The following is a 27374-nucleotide window of genomic DNA, read 5'->3' as shown; positions in this document are numbered from 1 at the left end:
CACTTTCCACAACTATAAAATGGTGACAACTAATTATACATAACTAATGGCATGTTCATTCATTCATTCCACAAATATTTATTAATCACCTATATAATATGCTCACTGTACCAAATTCTCAAAGAACCTGTCTCCTGCAGAAAAAAAATTATTAAAATCATAATAATATTTTCATCTAAAGAAGACAACCTCTTACTTTATTGGGCAGAATAATTTTGGTCTTCTTTGTCTCAATCTGAGACTTATGTTGGCAAAACCAAAAAGCCTATTTTAATGTTTTCTCAGAATGAAGAAAAAGCAGACAATCGAAATTCCCACTCCCACACCATCTACACACACAAAAAAAAATCTGTCTAGACTGTGGAAATGTTTACTGGTAGACTTAATAGCGCAGTTTTCCTCATTATATAATTAATTGTGATGAGAGCCAGCAGGATGTGACGCTTGTGGTGTGTTTGTTTGTGTGTGTGTGTTTGTTTGCTAGTGTGATGTAAATTATGAGTAGTTTAGGATATATTGAGCTTCAAGTGCCAGCGGTATTTTTTTAATAAAATTGTTCAGAAGGCATTTAAATTGGAAATGTGTTTCTTTTATTTTTTAAATGGTCCCATAGAGTATACTAGAAACTGATTTTGAGAAACTAAGGATATAATAAGTGAACAACAAATGCTAGTTGAATGGTTTGAAATTAAGAGCTCTGTGTTTCAGAAAAACCAAATAGAGAAACTAAACTATTCAGAATTAATTCAAGAGAAATCTATTCAGTCTTAGAGTCAAAACTCCTCAATAATTTCCACTTGTCTATTAAAAACTTTGAATCCTTAGCCCAGCATTCAAGATCCTCAGTTAGCTGGCATTCTTTTCCATGTCTAACACTTACTTATCCTTAGCTCCAGCTGATCTGGAAATCTCATACCTCTATCTTTATGTTTTCATTCAAATTCTTTCCTAAATCTAGAAATACTGATCTTTTCCAAACTCCAAATATCCAGTTCTCCTCCATCTATCGAAGGCCATATTTTCCACAAATATTTTCTTACTGATTCAAAATCTATCCTTTCTCTGAACTGTCATAGTGATTGTATTTAAATATGGCAGAATCCCATCTTTCTGTGGGTAACAAATATTGATGACATAAATCTGTCATTATCACAAATAGTTTATAAACTCTTCAAGAATAAGAAATCATTTCTGATTCCTCTGTAGTTCCTGACATATGGTAGATATTTAATAAATGTTGGTTAAATGATCACAAATAAAATTTGTGAGTTCAATACTGATTTCTCAAACTCACTCTTAGATTTTTACCAGGATTATTATTAAATTATTTTATACCAATAATATCTATACCATAGCATTTTTTCAGAAAATAACGTTAGCCTCCATTTTGTTCAGAAGTAAACGTATCCTTTTTCAGTGCTTCAAGCATTTTTCAAGGTAGAGGCAGCCATGACTAATACACTGAGGTTAGTCAAGAAGAAAGCAAGACCCAGAACTTCAAGTCACATCAATTCAGTGGAGTTTTTAACAGACTGTATTTTTTTAAACCATGAATTTTGAAATATGCAATGCTATACCATTTCGTAGTTAAATGCTTTCAGTGTCAAATATCTATAAGCTTTAATAGAAATTCTCCAGAAGTAGTAATACCATGTCTAGGGTTTTCAGTGGGTGTTCTCCATATTGTGGTGTGCTGCCCAGATATTCCCTTCAGGACAAAGGTACATATTCCGCAAGCTGCCAGAAGTATTGGCTCCTGGCAGCTCACACTTTTGTTTCTCCCTAGGAATTACCATCAACCAAAGGAAGCTATGTTGCTCATGATGACATCCCATCCTCAGTAGCAGCCTACATTCAATGACTGGTTGAAGTGGAAGAACCACAGCCCAGTTTCAGAAATTCTGAAGATCTATGCCAGCTTCAGCGCTCCTTGTGCAAACAGCCTCTGTTTTGTCATTGCACCAGAATTCAACTTCTTATACCCACTCCAGCTTCCCTCAATCCCTCATAATTTTTGCTGTTAGCACACATACCAATATATTACTTGCATATGCATCTGCATCTCAAGTCTATTTCCAGGGAACCCAGCCTAGGACACGAAAGAAAAACATGATCAACTAGGCAATAAATAAATGTACTTTAAATACTCAAAGGTTTTAAATTGCTTTTCATACACAATATAAAGTTATTTTTTTAAAGTGCTGGAACAAGATAAACTGTAAATGTTTACTAAGGAGGTTCTCATGCATGGTATTCCAATTTTCGATTCATGACTGTTACACTACATAAGCAAAGCCTTCAGAAATGTCAATTGATGAAATACTACAGACACAGAACCTTCCAACTAGTGAACTGACATCTAGTCAAAATATGAAAAACCAAACCAGTGACATTGAATTTCACTCCAGGATATTCCAACATGAATAAAGATGCTAGCAATTTCTTCCCCAACAAAAATACACTAAGAAAACACAGAAAAATTATTTTACTAAAAGCAAAGCTATCATAAAAATGTGAGGGGAATTTCATCAGGTTGTTTACTTATTTTCCATATTATCTGCTTCAACCCTCCAGCCTGTTTTCTGCTGAGTAACAGGCACCCGAGTTCTTCCCATTGCTAAATTCTATATGCCATTGTTGTGTGATTCTCAATATTTTGTTTTATTTATTTTTGGATGGAAGCAATCGGCAGCAGACTAATAACAATTTTCATATACTGTAAATCAATACGTAATGAAGAGATTTGATGAAATTGTATAAAAACTCAGGAATACTTGACATTGCCATTGTGCAAAAACAAGAGGTAATTTTTATTGACTCTAAGGAATTTAGAAATACATAATAATTATACTAGCTATTCATTTTAATAACAGTAAGATTATCAATAAAAGCTCTGTCAAAAGATGGTAGAAAAACAAAATTTTTAATCCCAGTACAATTTTGCTGCAAGCTGTCCTCATTGCAGAGGGTCAGTACTTGAATTATGATACAAAAGCTTGATGATTCATCAGGAAGTTTACTTGGGAAAGCATGATTTATGAAAAATAACTTTCCATTAAATGTAAATGAATTTAAATGCTTCTTGGTAGTGCCTGTGTCATTTATGACATTTTATGACAAGCTCAGAAATACTTCTATGCAGTAGCATTGAAAGCACAATCACGTATATTTCAGCACATTTCCGATTCTCTTATATTAAAATGTGTGAAAAGCCGAGAAGAGAAAACTAGCAGAGAAGAAAGGGTATGATACTATACTGTTAAGGGTTTAATTTTAAAAATGACAATCCATTGATGAAAACAATAGTGCACCTGATGAACAAATAGATCACCTTCCTGTTACAGCCTGGGCTAAGGTTGAACTAATTGCTCTTGCCAGGACTAAAATGAATCTAGGTGTATGAGTTACAAGCTGGTGAAATTCAAAGATTTCTCTTCCCACTGAAGTAGTACTTTAGTGGAACTGTTAAATACCAGAAAAGAAAAAAAAATGCTATACAACTAAGACGGAACAAAAAGCTGGCCGGGCGCGGTGGCTCGCAGTGAGCCGAGATCGCGCCACTGCACTCCAGCCTGGGCGGCAGAGCGAGACTCCGCCTCAAAAAAAAAAAAAAAAAAAAAAAAGCTATACCATCCAGCACTGGCAAGCTGTGACTTAGGTGTTACGTGGCAGAGAATGTTTAGCAAATGGCGGAGGCTTGGTTCCATTATGTTGCATATGGTGTGTTGCATTGTGTTGCATTAATTCCCACTTTATAATTTTGATTTTGTGAAGGTAAAATAAGAGACAGTAAACTCCCCAGGGTAATGAGTCTTCCTCCCCCACCCCAACAACTGAATAATAGAGAGTTGTTCAAAATTGTACTGTAAAAAAAAATCACAACTCTGTGGCTGTGAGATGTTCAGTTTATCAAACTGGAACTATAGTTGACTCCCGATCTGATCTTTGTGTTTTCCATCAGCGAGTCCTAGTAACTTCCCCAGTTCCTCTGTAAACCGAGACCTCCTGGCTCGACAATATTTGGAGGAAAACACTGAAAAATCTGCTGCTGATTTCTTCCCCTTGTGATTTAACATTCTAGCATTTGGCCAAAGAAGTCACCAGAAGGCAAATGTGATCCATGCATTAATAAGCATTGAGTCACAGCCACACTCTACATAGCAGGACAACTCCGAAGTCTGAAGTCTTCCCTGTTCTGTCCGCCTTCACCTCTTCCCTCCCCTTCCATCCTGACCAGTTCAGAAGTCTGCTGGCTGGTCTCACTCCCTCCACTGTCTCTACCTGCCTTCTAATTCATCCTGTACATTTTTATAGCTCTAATCATTTTGTACCAGGATTTCATTTGGTACATTTATTCTTTTTCCTAGGAAATGAACTTCTTGAATGAAAGAGCTATATATTATTTACTTTTTAATTTTTGTTCTATATAACCCAGGGCATAGAGATGGGCAAAGTTCCTTGGAGCTGCCAGCAGTAACTGGGGAGTTGGGACCTGGATAAAATACTGAAGAGGGAGAAAGTGAGGCGACAGAGCAGGGAGCCCAGCCAGGAGCTCTGCCATATGTTTTCAGTGATTTTTGGGATGAGGTTCCCAAAGCCCTACACCTTACATATTGGAGCCCAGGATAGACTGGGCATTAAAAGAATTTATGTTAAATTAATGAATAAGTGGAGGAGTGATTTACCAATAGAAACTTTCCCATTAGGGAAATTAGTGTCTATTTTCTAAAATGCTTGCACAATAAATAAATGGTTTCAATAATAAAGGAAGCATTCCTTTATTATTGAAATGCATTTCATCTTAGACCTAAGGGGCCCAGTGTCTTCAGTTGGCACCCTGAGTTTATAAGCCTTACCAAATCCTTGTAACCAATGCCTTGTAGTTTCTCGAAGGCTACATAGAAACATAACTATCCTGTGTGTCATTCATTTAACAGAAGTCAATGTATTTGCTGATTTGGTGCAAAGTGTAAGTGGAAAGTAATTGATTCATGTTTATTTCTTCTCCCAAAATTTGCTTCTCAAAAGCGTTTTAGTGCTGTCATCATGACATGGTCCCTTCCTGCTTGGTTTCCATCCTCATCTTTGCTACGCCCCCAAATACCTACATCTCAGCCACTGTCAACTAAAACTTCCAGAATATGTCCTGACCCACTCACTTCTCAGCCTAGAAAACCTTTCTCTGCTTCATTATTCGCAGATTAAGCATCATATCACCGGTAAGGTGATCAGCGTCTCTGACTGACGAGGCAGGTTTAGGAGACATTTCCCTCTGCGTTATCACACCTGGTACTGTGTGTTTATTGTAATGCTTTTCACACTGCACTGTGCTTACCGTGTATTTGTCTTCCACGCCTACTAGAATGTAAGATTCTTGATGCTAAATATTATGTTTATCATGTTGGCATTTTCAGCCCGTGGCATTTTTAAGAGTGCACTAAAAATATTTATTAAATATATGATTCAGTGGATGGTCCCAAATAATTCATTTTAGACATTTATAATAGTAGACATCTTTAATAGAACTTGAGAGATAGTGGTGTCAGGGGATGCCAAAGGTGCCTTTTGTAGTCCATCCCTTCCACCAGCATCTAAAGGCTGACCTCACTTCTCAACCAGGAAAACTCATATTACTTCCTGAAACCTGCAGACTCCACGTGGCTCAGATTCAATGTGCAAAACAGTTTATAGCTGACCTATTTCGTTTTTCTGTTTCTGTCATGGGCTTCTCACCAGCCAGTGAAAGATACTCACTTTAAAAAACTAAGTGATAGGCTGGGTGCGGTGGCTCACGCCTGTAATCTCAGGACTTTGGGAGGCTGAGACAGGTAGATCACAAGGTCAAGAGATCGAGACCATCCTGGCCAACATGGTGAAACCCCGTCTCTACTAAAAATACAAAAATTAGCTGGGTGTAGCGGTGTATGCCTGTAATCCCAGCTACTTGGGAGGCTGAGGCACAAGAATCGCTGGAACCCAGGAGGCGGAGGTTGCAGTGAGCCGAGATCATGCCACTACATTCCAGCCTGGCGACACAGCAAGACTCCATCTCAAAAAAAAAAAAAAAACCAGAAACAGACAAAACAAAACTAAGTGATATTACATAGCAGTTCACCAAAACTATTTTTCCCAATTTTTGACTAATTACTTAATGTGAGCAAGGCTGGCTTGCCTCCCCTGTAACAAGAAAAATATTATGTACTAGAAATAATATTATTATTTGGTCTCATTTGTGTCTAGTACAGTGCTGGGCACACAGTAAATTCTGAAATAGAAACAGATTGGCTAGCTAATCCCTGCAAGGCTGAGCTATGGGATTCAGGAATACCTGGGGCATTGAAATCTGATATCTCCCAGCACATTCAACAGACTCTGAATTCCAGATTAACCAGGCCACCTCCGAGAGCACACACTGAATGATGCAGCCATCTGGAAACTGACTTTTTAATTTCTCTATGCAGTAGAGGTGAAATGAAAGTTCAGCTGCAAATTTAAAGGCTTTTAATATGATTAGAGGCTATTAAATATTTAAGTGTGAATTAAACTGATATTTGTGTAGTGACAAGTAGAGGATTGAAAGCAGGGAAATGAGCCCTGGTTTCTATCTCGGCTAAATCTTGTCTCTGGCTTCACTGTATAGGAATTCAGAGGCAAACCAAGGACTTAAAAGTATGTCCTAATTCTTCAGATGAACACTACCATCTATAAGTTGGATAAAAGGATTTGGAGACTTTAATATGTGACTAACTCTTCCATCTATATACTGGAAATTAGGAGTTAATGACTTTGAGGCCTGGGAAGTAAAATAGCAGAAACATACATGATGATGCCCACTAGAACTGAGAACATTTTTTAAAAGAATATTTTTTTCTTCTCCTTCCTACCCTCAAAACCATGGTGTCTTGTGCCCAGGAGCTAATCTGCTAAACCAGAAGTTTACTGTCAGAAGGCTGCTTCTCACATACATCGTGCTTTTCCCATCTTCATAACTTGGCTTTGGCTCTTTCCTCTCCACGGAATGCTCTCCTGGGATATTCTTTCACTCCCTGTTGTTCTTGAAAACTTCTACTTTCTCTGCTAGCCTTACTCCAGTTGTCATCTTCTCCAGGCATCTTCCAGTGATTCCTCCTCCAGGCTCGTACAGCATGGGGAACATAGAACTGGCTTAATGTGCAGCAATAATATTTTGTTACTATGCATTTTTGTAAGGTTCTCTTTGATCTCTTTGATGCAGGGACTCTCTCAGGTTCATCTTTGTATCCCTGTAACTTAGCACAGTGTTTCACACATAGAAGATGCTCAGTAAACAGTTGCTGAACTGGACAACACAAAATTTCCCATTACCTTTAATGTCTTTCCTTCGCTGCTACTTTTCTCTTCATTACAGCCTCTTTCTTCAAGGTGCAGTAATCAATTGTGGACCCTGAGTTCCAAAACACCCATCAAAACTGCTAACAGGCCATGTCCTGTCAGTGAGCCCTGCTTCTGGGTCACCTCATGCACATTCTCATCACACCAATGATGAGAACCTTAACACTCTCCTTGTTGACAGCCTTGATTTTGTAGATGGCCAGAGGGTTCAGCACTTACTCATACAAAGTCACCCAGCCAGTTGGTGACACTACTGAATAGAGAGCCTAGTTGTACCATTTTTAATTTTAAACTCTTCACACTTTCCACCTTGCTTTTTTTGTATTCCATTTTATCAAGACTGGTTGGAATATTTAATATATGATGAACTAATCCATACAAAAAGGTAGACTACTCCAACAGAAATAATACTTCTCGAGTGGTGGAAATATCAGTCACCAAGACAAAAATTATATAAAGATATTGATAGGTGATGATGCCCTTAAATCACTCCAAGTATGCAAATTCCTACTTTATCTACACCTAACATTGTTTTGTGTTTACTAAGACCTTGATGAGGATGCATGCCAAAGACATTATGTGCTTCACTGGGGAAGTTGAGTTTGGAAACAATAGACTTAAAAATTGCCAGGAAGTGACTTGCAAAAATATCCTGAAGTGCCAAAAGAGATCTTCAAGAAAAAGGACCTAATTTTCTGAAGAGGTTACTGTTTAGCTTCAACAGTTTGAAGGCAATGAAATGCCAGAAATGCTGGCCAACACTGGGAATAATAAAGTAGAAGAATTTCAACAAGTTAGGAAACTGGTTCTTTAGTCCCATGAGTACCAAGGAAATCAAGACATAATGCCTAAAGCTGAAAGTGCTGACATTGTACTTTTTATTTTTCTTCCTGTTTGTTGGACCAGTTTACAGAGAATACAGCCAAGAGTTTTTCTTTGACGAGGTTCACTAAGGGAAACACAGAATACTTCCAAGAGATTTTTTTTGGAAGGGAGGTGTGCAGAATTTCATTTCTGGATCCATTTTCTCATTAATAGGTTTACTATCATCCAGCGAATGTTATTGGAGAAATGGATTCAATACCATGGCTCAAAAGCATGTTTCCTTCAACCTCAGAGTCTGATGAGTTGCAAAGCTATGACACTGGCAAGACTTTTGGCATCTGTGCTGGAGTTGTGTTTCCATATTTGCAGAAATAATCTACTAACCTATGGAAAAAAACCCAAAACAGCTTGCATATGTATGTAAATTATTGACAAAAAGAAAATGTTTCTCCCTGGTGTAGAGCATCTGTGTTAAGGGAAAAAATTATGGATGCTGGGTCAATAATTCCCGGCTTCCCTACTCGATGATGAAACTATAAGGAAAGAAGCAAGGCCCCAGCCACTCTAACCATCCCATCCATCTCAGCTGGGAGGCTTTAAAAGCATGATGCATAGTGAATGCTTATGCCACCAAGTTGTTACAAGTAAACATTACTTTGACACTTATTGGTTTCTGAATAAAGCCTAATGTCCAGCCTAGATATGTGTGCTCAATAACTTCTTTCTAATGGGCACTGTTTGTTTGTTTGAGATTTTCTGAGATAGAGTATGGAGAAAATCTCAACCAGTTGCCAGGTTATACTCACTCCCAGCAGCAATGGTCCCTCCAACATGTGCTACTGGAGTGAGAATGGGTGGGCAGCTAATCCCCCTTACCACTAAATCAAGGTCCTCCTGGACAACCAGGATGTTAACATCTAAATCACAGGAATTTTCAAGAAAATAAGCTGTTTGATGAAAATGTGTCCATAGGAGTAACTACCCTGGAGGGAGGCTGAGTTCATTTTAGGTCAAATGCCAAGTTGATTCTGGGTCAAGGCAAGGATGTCCCCTGGAGATCACGTTCCTCCCAAACCAATCTTGAACAAAATGCTAAAATTAAAATGCTTAAAAACTTCAATGTTAGTCCAAATATCTTTATTTTAAGAAGACACTCTAGAAATTATGTTAGATACTGCCCATCATTTGGTGTTTTTGCAGTGCTTATTCTAGTTGAGACCAGATGGAACAGAGTGGAGCATGTGACAGCACCCTCAGTGATGACCAGGTGGTCGTCTAGGGCTGATGAGTGGCAATCAGTGGAGAAGTATTTGTGGTCTGGAAATGCCATTACAGATTTAGTGTCTATGAAGGAATACTTTAAGAGTAAGTGAACAGCTTGGCATTTGGCTGGAGGGAAACAGGAGGAAGCCCTGAAATCCATTCTCTGATATTTTGAATTATTATTTAGCACACTACTAAGCATATGTAGCAGCTTAATAAAAATTTACTGAGTTGTACTAGTCTCTAACAGTGTATTTTTGTGTGTGTGCAGGATCTGGACCAACTGATTTATTTATTTATTGAGACTGATTTGCACTGTATCACCCAGGCTGGTGTGCAGTGGCACGATCTCAGCTCACGCAACCTCCACCTCCCAGGTTCAACAATTATCCGACCTCAGCCTCCCAAGTATCTGGGATTACAGGTGCCCACCACCATGCCAAGCTAATTTTTGTACTTTTAGTAGAGATGGGCTTTCACCATGTAGCTAGGCTGGTCTCAAATTCCTGACCTTATGTGATCCACCCACCTTGGCCTCTCAAAGTGCTGGGATTACAGGCGTGAGCCACTGCGCCCGGCCAGGATTAGCTAGTTGCTTGTTTCCTGGTGTGCTATCAAAACTACTCTAGGCCACAGTGTTTCCACTTTTTTAATTAGGTATTTGAATGAACTCCAATTGTACTCTCAGAATTTCTGATTTCTTCTTGAATCATAGCTTCTTATTTCATTGATTCCCGAAAATGTTCTTAGTAAATGGCTAGAGGAGCCAAGTGTCTGGAAATCATGGGGAGAAGGTCCACAGTTATCGAGGCTCTTCTTAGTGTCCTCTTGACTACAACCCCATATCAGGAGGCATTTTCTCCATGACAAACCTGCAAATTCTGTGAGAAGGTAAATGAGAATGCCTGCTTAGGGGAGTAATGAATGCAGATTAAAGTCTGCTGTTTGCCAGACACTGTTCTAGAACTTTAACATACCTTATTTATTTAAGTCACCACATCTCTACAAGGGGGGCACAGTATTATATGCTGTGCTATAGGAGAAGAATTAGAGACTCAAAGAAGGTAGGTAATTTTCCCAACCTCTGGCATCTCATAAAGAGTGAAGTGAGGATTTACCATCTCTACTGTAAGACTGCAACTCGTTAAGACCATCGTCATCTCTCAACCGAACCACTGTAATGGACAGCTAGCTTGTTTCCAGCTTCCACTTTTCCTCCATAAGTTTATTTTGCAACACATGCAAGCACAAATCATATCATAGCAAACCTTGCTTAAAAGCTTTCAGTAATTTCCCACTACTCCTAGAATAAAACCCCATGGCCTATGAGATTCTCCATGATCTCTCTCCCCTCTGCCTCTTCTACAATTCTCCTGGCCTTTTGAAAAGCCCTGACACTTCTCAAACTTGTTCCCTGCCTAGGCCACTTGCACTCACCATTCTCAGTGCCTGGAACACTTCCTCTACATCCGTTAAGGGGCTGGCTGCATCACCTTACTCATAGCTACCCCTCAGTGTCCATCCCATTGTCCTATGCCATTTTTATAACAGTTTAATATATATACATATGTAAACAAAATTATTAACTTGGTACATGTCTTTCTTATCCACTAAGGTATAAGCTTCACCTATCTCCAGTATGTAAAACAGTGTGGTGGTTGGAACTGTTTTATAAAAGAATTAATAAATTCATCCGTGCATGCAAAAAGTGATTTAAGGATAACCTATACATGCAGATTTCTTCCCATTTATCTTGGCATCTTATTTAAAGGTTAAAATAAAAAAGCACACAAAGACATGAAGTGGATGCTTTAAAAACATTTCTCCTTCCAAGGAAATAGATGTCTTCTCTTACGTGCACAAAATAAAAGCCTTTTCACAAACTACTGTCTCCATGAAAAATAAAAAGCCCCAAAACGTCGCTCTCAATCATTAGCCAGCTTGGCACACATATAGGGGTCTAAAACTGCCATCCCATAAGCTGAACATATGAAGGCAATGATTGTAGGAATCTCACCAAACCCTTTGCTGTTGTTCCTCACCTATTCCCACTCTTGCCCTCTATCCTTTAGGTTACTGATTTTTCCTCCAGTTCCCATTCACTATCCTGGTCTTCAGAGTTGACTTTTTTTGGTCTCCTTGACTTGTGAGGCTCATTTTCTTTTAAAGAGTTTGTCTTAGAATAAGTATGCTGCCTTTCTCTGTGTCAGCCTGACCTGTTCAAAGCACTCTGATTTATGCATACCAGATCCAACCCTCATCTCATGTTCAGTCATCAACACCCAAAGGCAGGCCTTCCTAGCTTTTATTTGAGATGGACTCTCACTCTGTCGCCCAGGCTGGAGTGCAGTGGCGCGATCTCGGCTCACTGCAACCTCTGCCTCATGGGTTCAAGTGATTCTCCTGGTCAGCCTCCCAAGTAACTGGGACTACAGGCACCCACCCACCACAGCCATCTAATTTTTGTATTTTTAGTAGAGATGTGGTTTCACCATGTTGGCCACGCTGGTCTTGATTTCTTGACCTCGTGATCTGCCCACCTCAGCCTCCCAAAGTACTGAGATTACAGGCATGAGCCACGGCGCCCGGCCCTTCCTAGCTTTCTTTAAGGAGAAAAGCAACACATGCAAGAAACTGGAAAACCCAGGCTTGACCTTCACATCCACTCTGGGCTCTAGTCACCTTGGTCTATTTGCAGTAAGTCTCTTTCCCTCTTTGTCTTTGACTTGCCTGGGACCCTCTTTCCAACTTTTTCTGACTAACTGTACCTCATGACTTAAATCTTGTCTTAGATGCCATTATCTTTAGGAAAGCTTCTCTCATGAATCAAAGCCTCAATTAAGAGTCTTAGTTGATCTCCTGGAGTCCCGTATTTTGCCTTTTAAACAGCTATGTAATTTTTTGTTTTCTCATCTATTTAGTCCATAGGTGGACTCAACATAAGATGCTTGAGGGTAGAAACTCTTGTCATATTTGTTGTTTTCCTCCTGTTGCCTAATAGAATACCTGGCACATAAGAGCTTAAGAATATTTTATTCAGTTACTGGGCTAACCTGCCTAGAAGCAGAAGAATCTCCCTCTGTTTTGCTTCATACCCCTCCCTGACTTCTGGGTCTGAAATCGCTGTGGACCTACTTATTTTAAGCACACAGAGTTAAATAGTCCAGGTGATAATAGACCTGGAGAGTTCCTCTGGTGCTGTCGCTTGGCTGGCTCAGATCCTGTCTTTCCCCCACAGTGCTCCTGCTCACAAGCATCATCTGAGACCTATGCAGTACGGCCCGCAGCTGTGTACTTTCTACACCTCTGAAAGCAGGTCACAGGGAGCTCCGATTATGTCCACATTCAGCTCCCTCTACAGGGAGGACTGGCCCTAACATTTCCAATCTACAATAATTAACTTGATCACATCTTTCTGATTTAGAAGGTGAGGATAACTTTGTTAAAATTGTGGTTTTCTAATTCTACATTCAAGGAAAAGTCAAATTGTGAAATGATTTAATTTCCAAGGGCACATATGGCAATGAGCTTAGTGGGGAAAGGCGTGAGTTGCAAAGTTCCACTACTTAGGGAAGAATTAAAAACAATCTCAGCTTCCCTTGTCTGAACTTTGAAAAGATGTGCATTTCAAAGGAATGGGGGGCCTTCTGAATAACACCATGGGCAGGTACATTCCTTATTAGGAGTGAAAGCTCTTACTTATTTGAGATATGAAGGAAATATTAACTTCCTGTGTTATTATCTAGGACTACGACAATGTTTTTACTTTGTGAAATCTTTATCTGCTAAAACCTCTTTTGCTAAGGATGAACGTTGGGACTCTCCAAGTCACCAGAGTACTTGGCCTTCATCTATCCCTGCGGAAACACTGCTATGGATCTCTGTGCACTTAGAATAAAAGCTGTGTTTCAGTAGCACTGTTGCTCCTTTCCAGAACATACATATATACATATATATGTGTGTGTGTGTATATATATATATACGTATATATATATATGTGTATATATATATACGTATATATATACGTATATATATATATATATTTCTCTAAAACCTAGCCCTCATTTCAGTGGTTCCCATATCTGACTTCATTTTATATAATTGTGCTTCTCTATGCATCCTTATCTTTGCAAACTCCTCTACGATTTCCCTTCCCAAATTTATCCAGCGATATCCTGGGATTATGTCATTCTTTTGAGAATCTGTTCTCACCATATTCTCATTTTATACTTTCTTTTTCTAGTCCTGAATCACACTGCTTGGTCCTTCACCAAATAAGATGCATTTTTTCTCCTCTCTAGCTAGAGTTTACTTCTGTCCTCTCTTGAGCTACTGACCTGCTTTCAGACTGGCAAAGAGATGCCTTACTGTCTTGTGATTTGTTTACATATCTGTCTCTCACTGTAGGTACCAGGCTCCTTAAGAAAAGGTCCTCCTTTAGAGGCCCTCTTCGCGCAGTGGGCAGCACGTCAGTCGCATAATCTGAAAATGCTCTCTTTGTCTTTGTGTTCCAAGTCTTGCTCCTTACATGGCACCTAGACACTCAATGAACTTCGTTGAAATAGGTTTTTCTATGGAGTATTGGCAAGGATCTAACCAAATGCTGATGGCCAGGGGCCCTTGTATGCTACAGGGTTATGTGGTCAAACACCATAATCACCTATGAACAATAATAGTTTTAAATGAGGACAGAGTTTTCTGTAATATTTTATTCCTTTGTCTAGCTTTAGAGTCCCAGAATGAATATTAAGTCTTTCAAGAAATAAAAGTATTGACAACTAGCAAATGTTTACAAAAATTAAAATGCAATCAGCCCAAGACTAAATAAAATTCTTCCACTACTTTTTAATTCAGTGGTTCCATTCAAACATCTTTCTTAGGTAATATTAGGAGTAACAGTTGCATAATTGGGAGGCTATATTACATCACCAAAACTTGTTAAATCTATTTTGTAAATTTAGTCTCAGGAAAGATAGCTTAGTCAATATGGATAAAAGCTGAGGGTAATAATATGGATATTGCAATGCTTCTAGATGATTATTATTTTCAGGAAAATCCAATCAGATCATTTTAAAGAGAGACAGTAATTAAAAACTGTTAGTAAAATTTCAGATCACATTGATCTCTACAGTGTCACGTGCCACTGGAAGTTGAAATTTGGTATCATTCTAATGACACTTTTCATTAATGATTACCTTGACTTTTTTTATTTCTATAATTCTTCAGATTGAAGGTGGAAAACACAGTATACCCAAGGAATGGTAGTGGGGGAGAAATAAATACATCATATAAATCACAAGTCATTCAAGTTCCTGGCTTCCATAGTCACATCCTGACAATCCTTGTTCACCCTCTGTGTGACAGCTCTGTAATAAAGAGGGCAAACATAATCAAACACTGCCCTTCTGCTTTAAATGTTCATTTTTTAGTGACACCAAGAGAGAAGCAAAAGTATTCAACATGAATAATACTTAAATAAAATACATTCAAATTGCTGTGCAATTGTGTAACTCCCTCCGTCCCCCCACCCATTCATATGACTGGGTTTGGAGATGAGGTCTTTAGGAGCTAATTAAGGTTAATGAGGTTACAACGATGGGGCCCTAAACTGAAAAGACATGTGCATGTGAGGACAAAGCAGCCACCTGCAAGTCAGGGGGAGCCCTCACCAGAAACTGAACCCCACTGGAAACTTGATCTTGCACTTTCAGCCTCCAGAACTGTGAGAAAATAAATTTCTGTTGATTAAGCCATGTAGTCTGTGGTACTTTGTTAAGACATCATAGAAATATGAAAAGAGAAGAAAGCATTGAAGACACTGTCTGAGAATGTGGATCAGGGTGAGCATCTATGAGAGTGTCTATGAAGCAACGGCATTTGACTTGAGACGTGAAGAAAGAGAAGGTTCTCCAGGATATATAAATAAATAAACAGAAAAGAGTTTACCCGGAAAAGAAAAGAATGACAGACAACATATGGAGCCAAGAAAGAACATGGCACATTCAAGGAAAGGGAACAACTTGGTGTGAATGAGATACATGGCAGGTGGGAGTAGTGATGAGGCCACAATGGTGGTGGTGGGACAGTTTGTGAAAAGGCTTATAACGATGGTTCTGCCAGGAAAGATTAAAGAGGAGAGAGAGGCTTCATGCATTGAGACACCTCTGGACCATTGTACTAGTCCAGATGACAAACGATGAAGGAAGGGACTGGCTAGGAAAGGGATGAATTCAAAAGAGATTTGGAGATAGAGAAAACTGTCTTTGGTTTTCTCTAACAGGGATGATCCTGTTACTAAGAGAAGAAATATATAAACAGGTATTTAGATGTTGGAACCACATGGCATGTTGTTAATTATGTTTCTTTCTATTTAAAAAGAAAAAAGACATTCTAGAAGCCTCCGAGTAGGGAGAGAGATATACATAAGTAAGAGTAAGAGAAGGACTTTCCCTCAAAAAATGTATTACCTACAAGAGGACAAAATACAAATGTTTCAACAATGATAAGACAGCATATGCTATATTCCATAATAAATGAATACATAATTTTAGAAAAGTACTTCAAAAGAGGGAGTGATTACATTTGGTCAGCTAATAGAAAACGTTATGGAATGAGTTTAGCTGTGTTTGAATCTCAGATCTGTCATCATCTGCCTGGATAAATATAGGTGCTGAATAAATGTTGGTTGACAATGGATAAGTGATAACTTTGGATAAATAATTTTTCTGAATCATCATTTCTTTTCTGCAAAACACAATGCCTAGAATATAAGGTGACCTGGCCGGGTGCGGTGGCTCGCACCTGTAATACCAGCAATTCGGGAGGCCAAGGCAGGCAGACTACCTGAGCTCAGGAGTTCAAGACCAGCCTGGGCAACATGAGGAGTTCCCATCTCTACTAAAAATACAAAAATTTGCTAGTCATTGTGGCGTGTGCCTATAATCTCAGCTATTTGGAGGCTGAGGCGGGAGAACCACTTGAACCCGAGAGGTGGAGGTTGCAGTGAGCCAAGATTATGCCACTGCACTCCAGCCTGGGTGACAGAGCAAGACTGTCTCAAAAATAATAATAATAATATAAGGTAATTGAGGAATTTCCTGTTAGCATGAAATAGGCACCCACAATCTGTGCCCTGGGGATGTCATTTATTCTTCCCAAAAAGGATCAAGAATCTATAGGTCAGAAAAGTGAGATTGCCCCCCTCTCCCTACTGATTTGAAAAGTCTACCAAAACAGTGTGTCCTATGCAATTCTGGACACATCTGTGTTCACCCAAATCTCCAAATATCCTGAAGAGGCATCTGAGACTCCATTCTTGAGGTTAGTGGGGGTTGTGGGGTATGTGTTGGGAAGCAATGGGTGTGATGTGGGTGTGTGTTGCAGGGAGAGGGAAAAAGGAGAAGAATAGAAAACTATATACAGGCTTGAAAATGACAAATTTCTCATTCTTCTGTGATATAATATAGGATATATTAATCACTAATTTTTCTGCAGAATTAAACTTATATTAATATCTAAATTTTATGTGAAAACTGACTGAAAATAAAATAGCAAATCAAGGACTACAAAAATACCAATTATTCCCTGGTTAATTACTTGTACAGCTTGATTTGAGGTGTTAGCATGCATTTTTAAAAATTGTTCATGGCATCTTTATATTTATCCTTTCTCAGATATTGAGCCAATTAGAAAACAATAGCATTGGTAATTCCTGTATAACACACTCCATTTTCTCCAGGATTGACAATCTTGCCGTCAATACCTACAACCAGCAAGATTGAGTGATATATTGTATATGTGACATATCATTGATACCTTACTAAAATGTATGTATGATTGAATGTTAGGAGATTTACAATACATAGAAAATGCAATCCCTTTTATCTAATATAATAAGATAACCAGTTGGCATTAATAATGTGCCACATGATTGTATTTAATTTCACCACACATAAAAGAAGATTTAGAGATTTGAAAATGTGGATGTCACCTCTGACAACTACACAACATAAGTAGACAATAAAGTGCTATTAAAAAATGGAACACATCACTCAAGTGCAAAGCCCAGGTGCTGGAGACTTTGATTCAAATCTGAACTCCTAACACATGCAATACTCTCAAAGTTACATGATAAAATATAGATTGTAATTACTTACATGTACATCTACCTGAAAAATGGATCAGACAAGAGCAAAATGGGAAATATATCTGTCTGTTGCCAATGATTCTAAAAAAAAAAACCTATACTAACATGAGAAAACCTGATAGAAAACTGAAAATTGGCAGCTTTATCCTTTTTTCTGTGACATACTAACATAATTTACAAATCCAAAAGTGTTTGCCAACTTTTGCCTGTGTCTTACTGAAATGGGATAAAGATATAGCCACAAGTGGATGGATCCATCACAGTGCTAGATGCCACCATTAGTAGAACCAGCCTCAATCCTCAGTAATAGCAGTGGGCTGTTGGCCATCAGTACTGCCAGTTTCTCTCCAAGAGGATGGCCCTTACTTCTCAACCAGCGCCCTCAGGTATTTTCCTATTAAAATTAGCCCTCGAAAAAGAATTGGGAACTGATTTGAACCAAAATGTTAATAACTAACAGTAGCTTCAACTGGTTTCACATTTTACATTTCAGAGAACTCAAACCATTAAGCTAAAAAATTATTAATAGCAGGAATCAGAAACCTACAGCACTTTTTTCAAATAAGCCTGAACATCTAAGGATTTATTTTAGTCCTCATTATATAATGAAAATGCCCTGGGAAGTTTGAACACCTGGGCTAGCTCACGTACTCAGTATATATAAAAGACAAGGAAATAGAAAGAAAGGAAAATAGATGAAACTGTAACAGGAATTAGGCCTTAAACTTAATTTCAACTCAGTTTTTAACTCAATAATTAACTCAATTTCCCCACTTGATGTCATTTTCTTATTATCCATGCAAATATGTTCAGAGGAAACTTTGCTGTTAGAATACATTTCTGCTTTCTAACAAGTGGAGAAAGAAAATTACAAGAAATGGTTGCAACAGCTGTGATTCTTTTGTGGCATCTTGTTCTGGATCAGAAAATGTGTCCAGCACTTGCTTCCAAGCATTGTCTTAGAAGATCATTAACGAAGATCTACTTTCTCCCATTTTGCAGATAAGAAAACCAAGAGTAGTTGTGAAATTCCCTCATGAAATATCACACAGTTAGTATGCAGTAAAACCAGGTTTAAAAACGATCCTTTAGTGGCCTCAAAGCTGCACTCTTTCCATTCCACTAAGACGGATAGGAATTTTGCAATTATGTAGTCAAGTATTTTCAAAGGTGTCATGTATGGGTTTGTCTATCTGATTATGCATTTAAGGGTAGACACTACTGTGCCTGTGAGAAAACTGTAGTTATATACCTTTGGGCCTTGAAACCTAAAGCAACTATAAATTTTCAGTTCACATAAGAATATTTCTAATTAAATATAAGGAATTAGCATTACTTGCATTGTGTCTCAACCTGTATATATGCAGCACTGTCATAATGATTCTAAGATTATGCTTGCTATAGTGATCTCAGCTATCTGACAGGCAATTTACCAGATCTCATCTTTACTTATTTAATTCATTTCTGTGCTCCTTTTAAATATGAGTGCCACACATGCCTGCTTCGAATTTATGACTCATCTATTTAATATGAGTTCTGGGCTTTGGATCTTTCTTCAATTGCTGTTATGGTTGCAATATCACTCTATATAGTCCTACAAGGTCATTCTGACAAGGAGAACTCAGGTTCATTATGTAGGTGGCCCGGTGATCTATTATTACTCTCTTTTTGTGTCAGATAATATAATGAAAGCACTGAAAATGTTGTCTTGTTCTATAAAAATGCATTTTAACTTACAGTTTCTCTATGTGTATGGCCTCTGCACTGCTAAATTGGCAACATCCTGGAAAATTCAAAGACATGGATAATAATAAAAAATCACTGTAAATATTAAGCACCTTTTGAAAATAAATACAGTGATGCCTTTATTCGTGCATTAATTGGATCATTCTTTTGTTTTTAACTCAAAAAGTACTTACCTTCCAGGCACTGTGACTCCTCCTGGAGGATGTATCAGAGAACAAGGCATTGCCTCTACCCATAGGGGACATGCAGTGCAGAGGAGATACAGACAAATAAACAGAAAATCCCAATTCAGAAATCTGCTCCAATGGGGCAAGCACAGAGACTATGGGAGCCCTTAGGAATAGCACTTACTACAATCTTGAGAAGTGAGGGAAAATTATTTTACTGGATCACAGCGTGTTATTAATGACAGATGAGTCTGGAGGGGAAAGCAAGAGGACTCTCACAAATAGTTTTGCACATAATGTTGAGAAATCTGGACTTCATTAGTGGGAAATGGGGGCCATTAAAAGGTTTTTAATCAGGAGGGTGGCATGATTAGGTGTGCATCTTTGCAAAGTCATCCTAGCTCCATTAAGGAGAACATAAATACATTCTGTCTTTGGCGACAAATTTTTTTGGATAAAGTTTTCCTAGAAAAGTGAAAGGTAAGGTGAGATTAATCTCAATTAGGATAAGGGGGGTGAGGACTGAGGAAGAACTGCCCAAGAATGGCCTGAGATCTGGGCTTAAGTAAGGAGAGGCCTTACTTCTGGGTCTTCCATGATCTGGATTCAGAGAAGGTTGATCAGGCCATGTTAAGACAGAGAGGACCTCTTTTCCTAATTGAATACCCTTTATTTCCTTCTCCTGCCTGATTGCCCTGGCCAGAACTTCCAGCACAATGAAAGAGGAAGTCAAATTGTCCCTGTTTGCAGATGATACGATTGTGTATCTAGAAAACCCCACTGTCTCAGCCCAAAATCTCCTTAAGCTGATAAGCAACTTCAGCAAAGTCTCAGGATACAAAATCAATGTACAAAAATCACAAGCATTCTTGTACACCAATCACAGACAAACAGCCAAATCATGAGTGAACTCCCATTCACAATTGCTTCAAAGAGAATAAAATACCTAGGAATCCAACTTACAAGGGATGTGAAGGACCTCTTCAAGGAGAACTACAAACCACTGCTCAATGAAATAAAAGAGGATACAAACAAATGGAAGAACATTCCATGCTCATGGGTTGGAAGAATCAATATCGTGAAAATGGCCATACTGCCCAAGGTAATTTATACATTCAATGCCATCCCCATCAAGCTACCAGTGACTTTCTTCACAGAACTGGAAAAAACTACTTTAAAGTTCATATGGAACCAAAAAAGAGCCTGCATCGCCAAGTCAATCCTAAGCCAAAAGAACAAAGCTGGAGGCATCACGCTACCTGACTTCAAACTATACTACAAGGCTACAGTAACCAAAACAGCATGGTACTGGTACCACAACAGAGACATAGATCAATGGAACAGAACAGGGCCCTCAGAAATGATGCCGCATATCTACAACTATCTGATCTTTGACAAACCTGACAAAAACAAGCAATGGGGAAAGGATTCCCTATTTAATAAATGGTGCTGGGAAAACTGGCTAGCCATATGTAGAAAGCTGAAACTGGATCCCTTCCTTACACCTTATACAAAAATTAATTCAAGATGGATTAATGACTTACATGTTAGACCTAAAACCATAAAAACCCTAGAAGAGAACCTAGGCAACACCATTCAGGACATAGGCATGGGCAAGGGCTTCATGTCTAAAACACCAAAAGCAATGGCAACAAAAGCCAAAATTGACAAATGGGATCTAATTAAACTAAAGAGCTTCTGCACAGCAAAAGAAACTACCATCAGAGTGAACAGGCAACCTACAGAATGGGAGAAAATTTTTGCAACCTACTCATCAGACAAAGGGCTAATATCCAGAATCTACAATGAACTCAAACAAATTTACAAGAAAAAAACAACCCTATCAAAAAGTGGGTGAAGGACATGAACAGACACTTCTCAAAAGAAGACATTTATGCAGCCAAAACACACATGCAAAAATGCTCATCCTCACTGGCCATCAGAGAAATGCAAATCAAAACCACAGTGAGATACCATCTCACACTAGTCAGAATGGCGATCATTAAAAAGTCAGGAAACAACAGGTGCTGGAGAGGATGTGGAGAAATAGGAACACTTTTACACTGTTGGTGGGACTGTAAACTACTTCAACCATTGTGGAAGTCAGTGTGGCAATTCCTCAGGGATCTAGAACTAGGAATACCATTTGACCCAGCCATCCCATTACTGGGTATATACCCAAAGGACTATAAATCATGCTGCTATAAAGACACATGCACACGTATGTTTATTGCGGCACTATTCACAATAGCAAAGACTTGGAACCAACCCAAATGTCCAACAACGATAGACTGGATTAAGAAAATGTGGTACATATACACCATGGAATACTATGCAGCCATAAAAAATGATGAGTTCATGTCCTTTGTAAGGACATGGATGAAACTGGAAACCATCATTCTCAGTAAACTATCGCAAGGACAAAAAACCAAACACTGCATGTTCTCACTCGTAGATGGGAACTGAACAATGAGAACTCATGGACACAGTAAGGGGAACATCACACTCCGGGGACTGTTGTGGGGTGGGGGGAGTGGAGAGGAACAGCATTAGGTGATATATCTAAAGCTAAATGACGAGTTAATGGGTGTGGCACACCAACATGGCACATGGATACATATGTAACAAACCTGCACATTGTGCACATGTACCCTAAAACTTAAAGTATAATAATAATTAAAAAAAAAAAGGCAGAGAGGACCATTCCCAGAGAAGCATGAGTAGCTAGGCACAAAATAAAGGGGAAAGGTAGCCTCAACTAGCAGTAGAGAGAGAGAAGCATTACTGAGCAATCTACTGCCTTGCATCCATAAGCCCCTATATTACTCTACCTTATATAATTACATTTCCAAAAGCAAAATATGCCTTCGGAATAGATACCTTTCATTGACTGAGTGGCCATTATTGTGAGGTGAAAAGGAAAGACCAGAATAAAACATCATCACATATTCAACTTTCTGCTGTTCATCTTTCTTCTAGATACATCACAGAGACCATTAGCTTAACCTGACTAAATGATCCCATTTCCTCTCTACCCTTCATACCTACTCCTTATCTCTTACTTCAGTAACTAAGGCCAGAACCTGAGATAACCCCTAAATTTTCTATAGATGCAATACAATTCCAATAAAATTTCCAGGAAGAAGTTGTAGATATCAACAAGCTGATTCTAAAATTTACATGGCATAGCAAAGAAACTCTAGTAGCAAAAATAATGCTGAAAAAAAAAACAAAATTGAAGTTACACCATCCAATTTCAAGACTTATGATAAAGACACTTTAATCAAAACAGTGTGATATTAGCAAAAAAAGTAAATATACAGATGAAGGGAACAAAATAAGAGAGTACAGAAATAGAACCATACAAATATAGTCAACTGATTTTTGACAAAGGATTAAAGACAATATAATGGAAAAATGACAGTCCTTTCAACAAAGTGTTGGAATGGCTGGACAACCACCTGCAAAAAATTAAATAAACCTTGTCACATATTTTATAATACAATAATTACTTAAATGGATCATAAACCTAAATGTAAAACTTAAATTATAAAACTTACAAAAGAAAACAGCAGAAAATCTGTGGAACGTTAGGTGTGGCTATGAATTTTTAGATATGACACCAAAAGCATGATCAACAAAGACAAAATTCATCAATTAGACCTGGTTGATAGAACATTCGTTCTGCCAATGACACCATTAAGAAAACGAAAAGCCACAAACTGGGAGAAATATCTGCAAATCATATATGTGACAAAAGATTTGTAACACAACTCGACAGTAAGAAAACAGACAACACAACTGAAAAGTGGGCAAAAGACATAAACAGACTTCACCACAGAAGATACGGCAATGGAAAATAAAGCACAGGAAAGGATGCTCAACATCAGTTCTCATTAGAAAAATGCAAATCAAAGCCAAAATGAGATACCACCACTAAATACCAATTAAAATTATTAAATGAATGCCTTAAAAACGGACAATACCAAATGCTAAGAAGGATGTGAGGCATCACGAATGCTCATTCATTGTCGGTATATGCAAAATGGTACAGGCACTTTGGCAGTTTTTATAAAGTTAAACGTAGACTTAACATACAACCCAGCAATTAGGCTTCTAGATATTTACCCAAATGAATTGAAAACCTAAATACACACACACACATACACACACACACACACACACATGTATTCAAATGTTTATAGTAGCGTTAGCCATAATCACCTTAACCGGAAACAATGTAGAAATCCTTTAATAAGTGAATAGATGGACAAACTAAGGTAAGAGATATTATGAACGATTACTCAGGAATATAAAAAGTAATGAGCTATTGATTCATGCAACAAAACAGATGGACCTTAAATGTATTTTCATAAGTGAAAGAAGCTAGATTCAAAGGCAACCTATTATATTACTTCATTTATATGACATGATTAAAAAGGAAAAACTATAAAAAGTGGAAAAATCAATCAGTGGTTGTCGGGGATTGGAAAAAGGAAAGAGTAATAAACTATTGTGAGGGAATTTTTATGGTGATAGAACTCTTCTATATGATACTGGCTTGATAAATATCTGATAAATATCTTGATAAATAAATTTGTCACAACCCATAGAATTTTACATTTTAAAAACTAAATATTACTATATGAAAATTCTTTAAAATCAGCCAAGAAGGCAGGGGATGGAATGCAGATAATGAAAAAAACTAACTGAATTACAATGGCATGATATAACCTCACTGACGGTTGGGTACGGAAGAAGATCTGACCTAAGTAACTTTGGAAATGGTATTTTGACTGGAAATTATATAGCTAAAGACAAAAAGTACTATAATAAACACTACTCTAGTTGATAAATTTTTTTCTCATGGAGGCCTGGGTCCGTGATACTGAAACCACACTACGTTAGTTGATAAATTGGTTTCTCATAGAGGTCTGGGTTAGTGATTCTGAAACCACTTTACATATATATTAAGATTAAAGAAATAAGGAAATAAATTACATAATGAGAGCCAGATTTCTCAGTGTCAGAGAAAGAGGTTACAATAAGCAAGGGAATAAGGCTTGAACAAACCCTGTTGTACTGGATTTGAGTTGCAGAAATCAACATGAATGCAATTTTATCTTAATGTATATACACAAATAGCTAAATGCAGAAATAATTATAGATATGTGTGTACACGTTGGTTACTATACATACATATATTTCTCAGCTCTGTCCAATGAGAAGGTTTAGAAGTAGTAACCTCTCAGTAGTAATAAACACACCCAGCAACCAGATTGTGGTTTCTAAATATTATTCTCCAATAAAAGAAATTCGGACTCCTTCAAGAAATGACTGGGGCAGGAAAAATATAAGATAAACCTGGAACATCTTGTCATGCCAGAAATAAGGAATCAATCAAAGAAAAAAAAAAGATGAGGATACATCCTAAAGATGCAGGAGCCAACCTGAAAGAGGCAAAGCTGCAATAATTTGAGCAACAAAATAAATAATGTATTGGATTATAATGTACTGGAATACTGGATTATAACCTTGTAGTAGGCAAAATGATGGCCTCCCATAGATGTGCATATCCTATTCCCCAAGACTGGTGAATGTGTGACATTACATGGCAAAGGGGAATTAACATTGGAAATGGAATTAAGATAGAGAATCAGCTGAATTTAAGATGAGGAAATTATCTTGGATTTTCTGAGTAGATGCAATGTAATCACAAGGTTCTGTATACATGGAAAAGGGAGGCAGGAGAGTCAGTGTCAGAGTGACTCAAGGTGATAAAGACTCAGCTGGCGACTACCACCATTGAAGACGGATGGGGACCATGAGCCAAGAAATGCAAACAGCCTCTAGGAACTGCAAAAGGCAAGAAAACAGGTTCACCACTAGACTCCCCAGAAAGGAACTCCCAGGCCTTTTAGCCAAATGAAGCCTATTGGAAGCACATGAGGGAGAACATAGTAACAGTTCAACAGAGAAATCTGGCAGAACGCTAATTGTCTTAGTCTTTTGTGTTGCTATAAAGGAATACCTGAGGCAGGGTAATTTGTAAAGCAAAGAGGTTTATTTGGCCAGGTGTGGTGGCTCATGCCTGTAATCCCAGCACTTTGGGAGACTGAGGCGAGTGGATCACCTGAGATCAGGAGTTCGAGACCAGGCTGGCCAAAATGGTGAAACCTCATCTTTACTAAAAATACAAAAATTATCCAGGTGTGGTGATGGATGCCTGTAATCCCAGCTACTCAGGAGGCTGAGGCAGAAGGATCACTTGAACTTGGGAGGTGGAGGTTGCAGTGAGATGAGATCACGCCACTGTACTCCAGCCTGGGTGACAGAGTGAGACTCAGTCTCAAAAAAAAAAAAAGAAAAAGAAAAGAAAAGAGGTTAATTCGGCTCATGGTTCTGTAGGCTGTAAATGATGCATGGCAGCAGCATCTGCTTCTAGTGAGGGCCTCAGGAAGCTACCACTCATGGTGAAATGAGGGGAGTTGGCATGTGCAGATCACATGGCAAAAGAATCAGAGAGGAGGAGGCATCAGGCTTCTTTCACAACCAGTTCTCTGGGGAACTCTCACGAGAACTATTAGAGGTATTACTAAATATTAGATACTACATATTAAGTACTAGATATTTTTGCCATTACTTTCAATGGCAAAAATAGCAATTCCTTTTGCAACAACCCAATGGAACTCACTCATTACCTCGAGGACAGCACCAAGCCATTCGTAAGGAATCCACCCCCGTGACCCAAATACCTCCTACTAGGCACCACCTCCAACACTGGGGATCACATTTCAGCGTGAGATTTGGTGGGGTCAAACAGATCATATCCAAACCGTAGCAGCAAGTGATCAAGATTAACCTCACCAGTGATAAATCATACTGATATTATGTACCCCTAACATGATGCTAGGAGAAGGTGCTCCGCCTCTCTGGCATTCTTCACAAAAACCCCAAACCCCAGTCTAATCATGAGAAAACATCAAACAATGTCCCCTAATTGAGAGACATCCTACACAATATCTGACCAGTACTCTTCAAAACTGTCAAGGTCATAAAAAACAGAAAAGACAGAGAAACTGCCATAGCTTGAAGAAGATTAAAGAAGACATGGCAACTAAGTGCAATGTGGTATCTTACATTGGATCCTGGAACAGAAAAACAACATTAGTTGAAAATTCTGTAAAATCCGAATAAAGTCTTAATAGTGCTGTGCCAATGTTAATTTCTTAGTTTTAACAAATGTACCATGACTATGGAAAATGTTAACATTAGGGGAAGGTAGGTTAAGAGTGTGCAGAAACCATCTGTATCATCATTGCGACTTTTCTGCACATCTAAAATTATTCCAAAATAAATGCTCATAAATTTTTAAATGTGTCCACATAAAGACTTGTAATAACATTTATTCATATTAGCTAAAACCTAGTAAAAAAAATCCAAATGTTCATCAACACCACATAAATGGACAAGCAAAATGTGGTATATTCAAACAATTGAATAACTGTCAGCAATTAAAATGAACCAAATACTGATAAAGACTACAATATAGATGACTCTCAAAAGCATTATGCTGAGCAAAGGAAGCCAAATACAAATAAATGCATACTAGGCAATCCTATTTGTAAAAAGTCTAAGCAAGTGCTTACAAAATGTTAAGCAAATCTATGGTGAAAAAAGTAAAGCAGTGGTTGTGTAGGGCTGAGAGTGGGAGGGGGTTGACTGCAAAGAGGCAATTAGAAACTATTTGGGTGTTGGTTACGGTATATATATTTCTTAAAACTTATTGCATTGTACTCTTAAAATGGGGGCATATTTTGTGTGTAAATTACGACTTAGAGCTGATTTTAAAAGAA

General features: G+C 38.2%; 1 long non-coding RNA gene across 4 annotated transcripts in view; it reads right to left on the bottom strand.

Annotated features, from left to right (window-relative positions):
- Positions 1-27374, bottom strand: part of LOC134736216 (uncharacterized) — a 361707-nt gene that overhangs the window by 187128 nt on the left and 147205 nt on the right. Inside the window, exons 3-5 of one of the 4 annotated variants that reach the window (XR_010120090.1) lie at positions 19343-19388; positions 14655-14825; positions 10107-10340 (exon numbers count right to left, since the gene is read on the bottom strand). The exons of the other annotated variants lie outside the window; for them this stretch is intronic. This is a non-coding gene — a long non-coding RNA (uncharacterized lncRNA). Of the gene's footprint in view, positions 1-10106; positions 10341-14654; positions 14826-19342; positions 19389-27374 lie in introns of those variants that run through there. 4 annotated transcript variants of the gene reach the window in all.

This window comes from Symphalangus syndactylus, chromosome 3 (genome assembly GCF_028878055.3).
Source record: "Symphalangus syndactylus isolate Jambi chromosome 3, NHGRI_mSymSyn1-v2.1_pri, whole genome shotgun sequence".
Classification (NCBI taxonomy): domain Eukaryota; kingdom Metazoa; phylum Chordata; class Mammalia; order Primates; family Hylobatidae; genus Symphalangus; species Symphalangus syndactylus.
Note: the sequence above shows the minus strand (reverse complement) of the source record. Positions and strands in the feature narration are given on the sequence as shown.